The 7,199-nt window shown below is 45.8% G+C and overlaps 1 non-coding gene across 1 annotated transcript; it reads right to left on the bottom strand.

Annotated features, from left to right (window-relative positions):
• Positions 1-6,523: 6,523 nt before the first annotated feature.
• On the bottom strand, positions 6,524-6,615 carry Trnay-gua (transfer RNA tyrosine (anticodon GUA)). Its single transcript is given in 2 exon segments — positions 6,524-6,559; positions 6,579-6,615. It is a non-coding gene; the product is annotated as a tRNA-Tyr (tRNA).
• Positions 6,616-7,199: the final 584 nt, after the last annotated feature.

Here is a 7,199-nt window from a genome sequence, read left to right as displayed (position 1 = left end):
TTATGAGGCACTCCGTAGTGGAGGGCTTCGGAAACTTCGATCATCTGGTGTTCTTTAGCGTGCACTGACATCGCACAGTACACGGGCCTGCGAACGCCGCGGCGCGAATGGAAACCGCGACTTCCGGGTCAGCTGCCGAGCGGAGTAGCCACTGTACTACCACGGCGGACATTGTAATAATAATAATATCTGGGGTTTAACGTCCCAAAACCACGATATGATTATGAGAGACGCCGTAGTGGAGGGCTCCGGAAATTTTGACCACCTGGGGTTCTTTAACGTGCACCTAAATCTAAGTACACGGGCCTCAGACATTTTCACCTCCATCGAAAATGCAGCCGCCGCGGCCGGGATTCGATCACGCGACCTTCGGGTCAGCAGTCGAGTGCCATAACCACTAGACCACCGTGGCGTGGCACGGCGGACATTGTAAAGTTCTTGGAACGACACCCGCGAAGTGCTTCTAACACCCTGGTAAGTAACGCAATAAAAACAGGCACGTTTCAGTGGAGTCTCCTTTCATAATAAAAGAAACGAATCTTTATTTAATCACAGATAATGCGGCAAGTAAATAAACAGCTGAAATTATGAAAACAGCATACAACTTGTCACTGTAGATTCAAACCGGCTTTCAGTAATGGATACACACACATATATATATATGCATGATGACAATGAAAAATTTCCGGTCAAACATTTAAAATTCGTAGTCTCGTAGAGCTTTGACTAAGTTCGCCACTTTTGGTGTGAGGCAGTGCTGCTTCCTTGACTTCTGGACCTTGCTCCCTCTGTCTGGGTTGAGTGCTGTGATTGCCCTAAAAGCGAATAATCATGGTTTTATATGCATCATGCTGCTGCTTGACTATGCTGAACTTAATTAAGCACACTGAGAACAACAGTGATTATGTGGGTAAAGCGCTCAAGAAACCCTCGCATTGCCTCTTTAAGGTCTGCTGTGTGCAATCAGTAAAAAAAAAAATTAACATCATGATTCAGATGTTAGTTAATTTCTAGAAAATACATTATGGTTTATACAATGTCAGTTATTGCAGTGTAACGACTGAAACGAAACAATGCTCTTCACGAAACAAGGTCTCATAGAACAATACACACAGACATGCACACACACATATATATGGGTCATTCCATATCAAGTGTACCCGGTAAATTTTCGACCATCTCCGATCCTGCTGAAATAAATTGGGCTGGTATGTGTGAATGTCAGATGTAGTTACTGAGGTGTTATATTTCGGGAAAAAATTGTGTTGCCTAGAGGGCGCTTCGAACTTTGGGCACGGAAGTGAAACTGTGTCGTACATAAAAATTTATATAAAATCACTGGTTCGAGTCATTACTATGAAACAATTTTTTTTCTTAATTCCAAGGCGCTGCTCATTCATGACTATGATAGTTCATTCATTTCTGTTTCAACTTTCATTATTTTTCGCCTTGACGAATAGTCGCAAGATGCTGCATGTTTAGCATTTCTTAGAAAGAGCAGCGATTTTTCCGCGAGTAATATATTCACATTGGGGGCTTTTTAGGTTCCTATAGTAAGTGATCAAAATACTGCGGGATCGAAAGAAGAAGAAACGTTGCCACACTATTTTGACAAAGTCGGGAACAATTGCGTTTTGACCCATACTGAGGCTTCATTTTCACAATGTAGCGGTCCAAGTAAAAATATGAATTTTGCATCGTTGTGTAGTATGATTTGTGGGTGTGACGTACAGGAAGTTTGAAAAGAGTAGTTTTTATTATAAGAGAGAAAAAAAATTTTAACTGAACAAGCACAAGGTCGTACGAGGTTTTCCTTTGCCTCGCCTTCACTGCATAGCACGTCAGCGGATGATTCCAGCGGGGGCCTTTTCGCAGCAAATAATGCAAGTCATAGAACTGCTTGCCACTTATTTTAGTAATATTGCTGTACAGGCCCGTAGCCAGGAGGGGGGTTCGACCCCCTCCCCCTCGTACGCCAATGCCTGCCTGTTACTTGCTGCATAATCCATAACATGAATTTCGGTTTTCCACACAAGAGCAAAACAATGCAAATGCTCAAAATCCATTTACTAACTTTGTAAGTGTTAACAAAGAGAAGAGCAGTTCTAATGAACGATTCGATTCATTCAAGTTATGATGTGCTTCAAGGAGTGATTGTTTTCTTCAGTCATAATACTTAAGCAATTACTGTGTTTCTAATTGCGTCATTCGGCAGGAAACAGCGCCTTCAAATAAAGAAAGCACATCTCTCGCGGTAGCGTAGCTAGCTTGACACACAAAGCAATCCGTCATATGCGAGTCGGCTGATCCGTGCATGATCCGGTGTTTTGTACAACTGCCAGGATGCTCTTTTTGCGGCCCAAATGTCGACAGGAGGTAGTACAGCTGTCCTACCAAAGCTGTCTAACAAAACCTGCGACAGTCTTTTCAGACGCCCTAAACCTCTCGCGCGATATAACGTGCGTCTAAAAAAGGTAAAGACCTCGCTTTCGTCGACGAGCACCTCGCGACTTGGTTGCATCATTCAAAATTTGTATCGGTACCTTTATTCGACAATGGAAGTGCGATCGCTGCTACCGCCAAGCACTGGTGAACAATACAGGGACGAGAGCCAAAGATGCATTCGCCCTTCAATACGCCACTAACAACAAAGTCCGCTTCTCCAGATCCCGGGATTGTTTAACAGTCGTCACGATCGATGTCCGCAATGTGCCTCCACGCGCATCTAGAACAGCTCAGCTAGAACAGCTCCACTGAGAGATCACATGTGACATGCGCCACGGATCACTGCCTCGAGCGCACATGAGCCCACTTTCCAGAGATGTTCCCGGTCTCACGCCGCTGTGTGTAAACCACGGATAACAACGTCGTATTTCATACGAGCTGCAGCAGGGAACATGCTAACGCGAAACGCGCAGAGGTCCCCTACCGAGAGGAAGACGTGCTTCACCGCAGCGCAGGAGGAGCGATGACGCAAGATACCACATGAACTCGTCAGGCCCGAGTCCCATGGGCTAGCTGCTTGAAGGAAAAGTTTGCCGAGTGAACGTGTTCCGGACGTCTGGTTATCTATTCTAGCCCGGAATTCAGCGCTTCGTAAGGGAGGTGATGCAATGATACTAAACCAAGAAGCTCTACGTTCTCATATTCCCACCAGTAATGTTAAGGGTACATAGCATTATACAACCAAGTAGAACTTGTCATGCAATGACCACTACAAAGCACTAATCGCCGCACACCAAGCCACAACATTTTTGCTCTGTCTTGTTTACTATGCAGGTGAAAGCTACCTATTACGGCTAGACGCACGCACAAAAAAGAAAACGTTTGCACTTTCCATAAAAAGAAACGCTATGCTCCGTGGGTAACGTTGCTCGGTGAGCTGATTTGGCACTTAAACGCACTTCATTAGTTTTTGGAGGAGATAGGGCCAAGCAAGAAAAAGTAAATAAATGCAAAAACACAAAATACACAGGTATAATGTCATAGAGAAACAAAGCGGATACGGCAAACAAATACATCGCATATTCCTGTACAGCAAAAGCTCGTTACTGGTTGACCGCAGGGAACGCGCATTAAGTGCGTAGACAACGCTGTAGGATGCGCACTGCAACCGTCCAAGTAGAGATTCCCATACTTTGACGTATGTGGTCGCTACGAGCAAAGGTATCATTGTGGTACAACAGCAGGCGTTCACTCAAGCATCCGCTTACAAGGCCTCATCAGTAGTTCGACAAAAGCGCCGAAAAAATTGCGGATCTCGCACAACCGTGCGATTGCGAGCGCTGCCGATGCCAAGCTGAATTAGAAACCATGCGAGAGCGAACTTCGAAAGCGGGCAGATACGATCTACGAGCTCTTACGGCAAGGAACTTTTGTTAAAAGTAAACCATCTACCTTTCAATGGTGAGCCCACAAAAAAACACGAGCAGGAGGGTAGCGCAGGCGTGCTATAGTGAACTGCAGAACACTTTACACCGCAGCCGTGCGTAGCCGCGCTTCGACGTGAGCGGTAGCCATCTTGGAAATGCAGGGGCCCGCGGTACAGTACACTCTACCCGCGGGGCACGAACGTAGAACCGCAGAAATTTCTTTGAACATCAGTCACGCAAAATAGCTTTTTGCGTGAAACCAGAAAAACATAAAATGTTATTTTATTGCCATTTGTAATTTTAGAACAATTTAAAACCGTCGAGGCTCAACTTTGAGTTGTTTCATTTGCTAAAACTCGCAAACAACAGAAAATTTCGGTTTCTTTTTTTAACAGATTTCCGTCATGGCACACTTACAGAAAAGTTCTTTCGCGGTACAGAAATATTATGTATTTTATCTGTTAATTTACAACTATTTTTTACAGTGCAGCATCGACGGCCTATACCTCACCAACGCGAATGGTAGCTTCAGGTTCCGACATGTCGCCGGCTCTGTCGACAGACAATTTGTCGACGAAATGACCGAAGCATCCACGAATTCCAACAGCTCTACTATACCACATACTTCACTACACATGGACCCCTCGTCATCACGATCACGACTGGATCCTATAACAAGTCATGATCAGCTGCTGGTGCTCACTGATCACGGTGATGATACCCTTGTTCAAGAACTGTTAAGAACTTCTTGCACACATGCACACGGGTTCGTGAAACGTGCGTGCGTTCTCGGGACACGTATAAGCACTACATATCAACTTACCGCTTCTGGTGTTGGCAATACCCACGTTGCCATTGGCAGCGTTACCCAACCGTAAACACCCTGTTATATAACACATATGCGGCTCTACAACATATAGTATATGTGTGCGTGTAAAATTTATACAAATCTTTAGCGTCATTTTGTAACGCGTCGCTTAGTAAAAAAAGGTTACGCCACAGTCACCTACCCGCCGCATGCTTCGCATAACATTGACTCCCACGGTGCGTGGGATCTGCCGAATTTTTCACTAGGAGATTCAGATATGCCTCAAAAATCCTGGAGCGGCCATTCGGATTGCACCATGCTGAATCTGTCACTGAAGCACGGGAACGCTCCGAGTGAGAACACGCCGGATGTAATTTATGCATGCGTCAGGTAAACCGGTCACGTAAACTATTCCTGCCTCCGCTCTGTACGTCCAGCCCCCGTACGCTCTGTACGGTGGCTGCAGCAGCGAGGAAGTCGCCAGCTATTAGAACAGTTGGAGCATTGGCGAAACAAAGGGTCGGAACACGCGGCCAACCCAGCGTTTGGCCACTTCCGAAGCGCAACTTTAGAGAATCTTAAAGCGCCTAAAGCGATAAACCGATAGTCTAACACCGCCGCATCGCGGCAGGCGAAGCTATCCGCGGACTTACATTTTGCTGGGATGTCGCTGGGGACGCGCCAGTACCTCCTGCATCTATATTAATTGAGGAGATACACACGAGTTACAGCACGGACGTACCAAAAAGGCACATAATGTGCATTTTTTATTGGTAGGTCTAAAAACAAGTAACATATAGAGAATGCTGTCGCTTATTCGTTGAGAAGACGCTGATATTAACTCACGAGATCAAAGCCGAAAATGACCAAAAAATGACCATGTCGCCATTGATAATTTTACGTCGCCAGGGGCCTTTCAAATTCGCCAATTTAGCGAAAAGTAGTCACCATTGGCAACCCTGTATCAGAATGACATGCTGACGCCGTCAAAACGATGAAAATACATGCAGCGTGTTTCAGCTAACTTGCGTCTATACTATTAAAAAAACACAAAAAAAAGCAAATGTGACACGCGTGTTGAGATGGCCCAGTACTGTTCTGAGCTGTGTGCAGCACGTCAGGATGTCTTTACAATCCGCTAGCTAGGTAATTAACAAAGTTTGCTTAATTATTTTTTAGTTAGTAACTGTAGCGAAAAATGTTCAATAAAGAAGTTGTAGCACTTGTTCTGAAATGTCGGAATATTTCATCTATGCTAAGACAACTGTCAATTCGCCAAACTGGGTAATTAACAACGAATGCCTAATTAACCTTTGAAATAAAAACTCTAAGGAAAAAAGTCTTCGGTAGAAAAGTTGTAACGCTTGTTCTGCAACGTCGGATTATTTCATCTGTGATAAGATTACTGCCCCGTTTAATTTTTTCCAGTTTTTCTTTAGAGTGCGCGAAATTAAAAACTATACTTGACACAGGTTAGCTGAAACGCCCTATATGTGCATACATACTTAATATAGATATCGGTTGTCCTCTGCTTTAGATAGCGCACTGCTTACAATTAGGAGAAAGCCCCGCCACGGTGGTCTAGTGGTTATGGCGCTCGACTGCTGACCCGAAGGTCGCGGGATCGAATCCCGGCCGCGGCGGCTGCATTTTCGATGGAGGCGAAAATGTTTGAGGCCCGTGTGCTTAGATTTAGGTGCACGTTAAAGAACCCCAGGTGGTCGAAATTTCCGGAGCCCTCCACTACGGCGTCTCTCATAATCAAATCGTGGTTTTGGGACGTTAAACCCCAGATATTATTATTATTACAATTAGGAGAAAAAAAAGACCAATAAAAAATATATCCGTCGAGCCGGATTCGAACCAGCGACCTATGGATGTCAGTGTGGGTTAAACCTCTACAGTCCACCGCTCTACCAACTGAGCTATCGACGGAACGAGAGCTGGGAATCGGCCAGCGAGACTGGACAGCGGCCCCGCACCACGTGACCCAGTTTTTAACGGCGTCGACGTGCGGGCGGCTCGCGCTGGACCGGTTCGGCTGCCGCTCGAGTCTGAGATGCCCTGCTGCCGCTGTTCTACGTTGTAGAGCACGTACAGGTGAAAATTGTGCACATGGGTCACATTTGTGCTGTGTGGTGAGGAGACACGGATTTGAGGTGACATATTGTAGGCAAATTCTAAAAAAAGAAAACGCGCTTCGCCCTGACGAGGACGACGTCGTCTGCTATTACCTGCGGTGCATCTCCTGCATAGCTGAGCATACGCCGCCCTTTCGCCGCATCGCAGCCACGAAAATAGTCCTCAATCGCGCATGATCTTCTTAAAGACCATTCAAAGTGCGCTCATCATTACCGCGCGCGGTACGGAACCCGCGAAAACACGTGCAGTGCGCGTGCAGCGCAGCGTGAACTAAAGCAACACCACCTCATTGTTCTAGGTGATGTTGACTCAAGGTAGCGTGAAGGGGACAGAGGAGAGATGTACACCAGGCTTTACGAGTTTATTTGGACAAACAG

The sequence above is a fragment of the Rhipicephalus sanguineus genome, chromosome 9 (assembly GCF_013339695.2).
Source record: "Rhipicephalus sanguineus isolate Rsan-2018 chromosome 9, BIME_Rsan_1.4, whole genome shotgun sequence".
Taxonomy (NCBI): domain Eukaryota; kingdom Metazoa; phylum Arthropoda; class Arachnida; order Ixodida; family Ixodidae; genus Rhipicephalus; species Rhipicephalus sanguineus.
The sequence above is the reverse complement of the archived record's forward strand: the minus strand, read 5'-3'. Positions and strand labels throughout refer to the sequence as shown.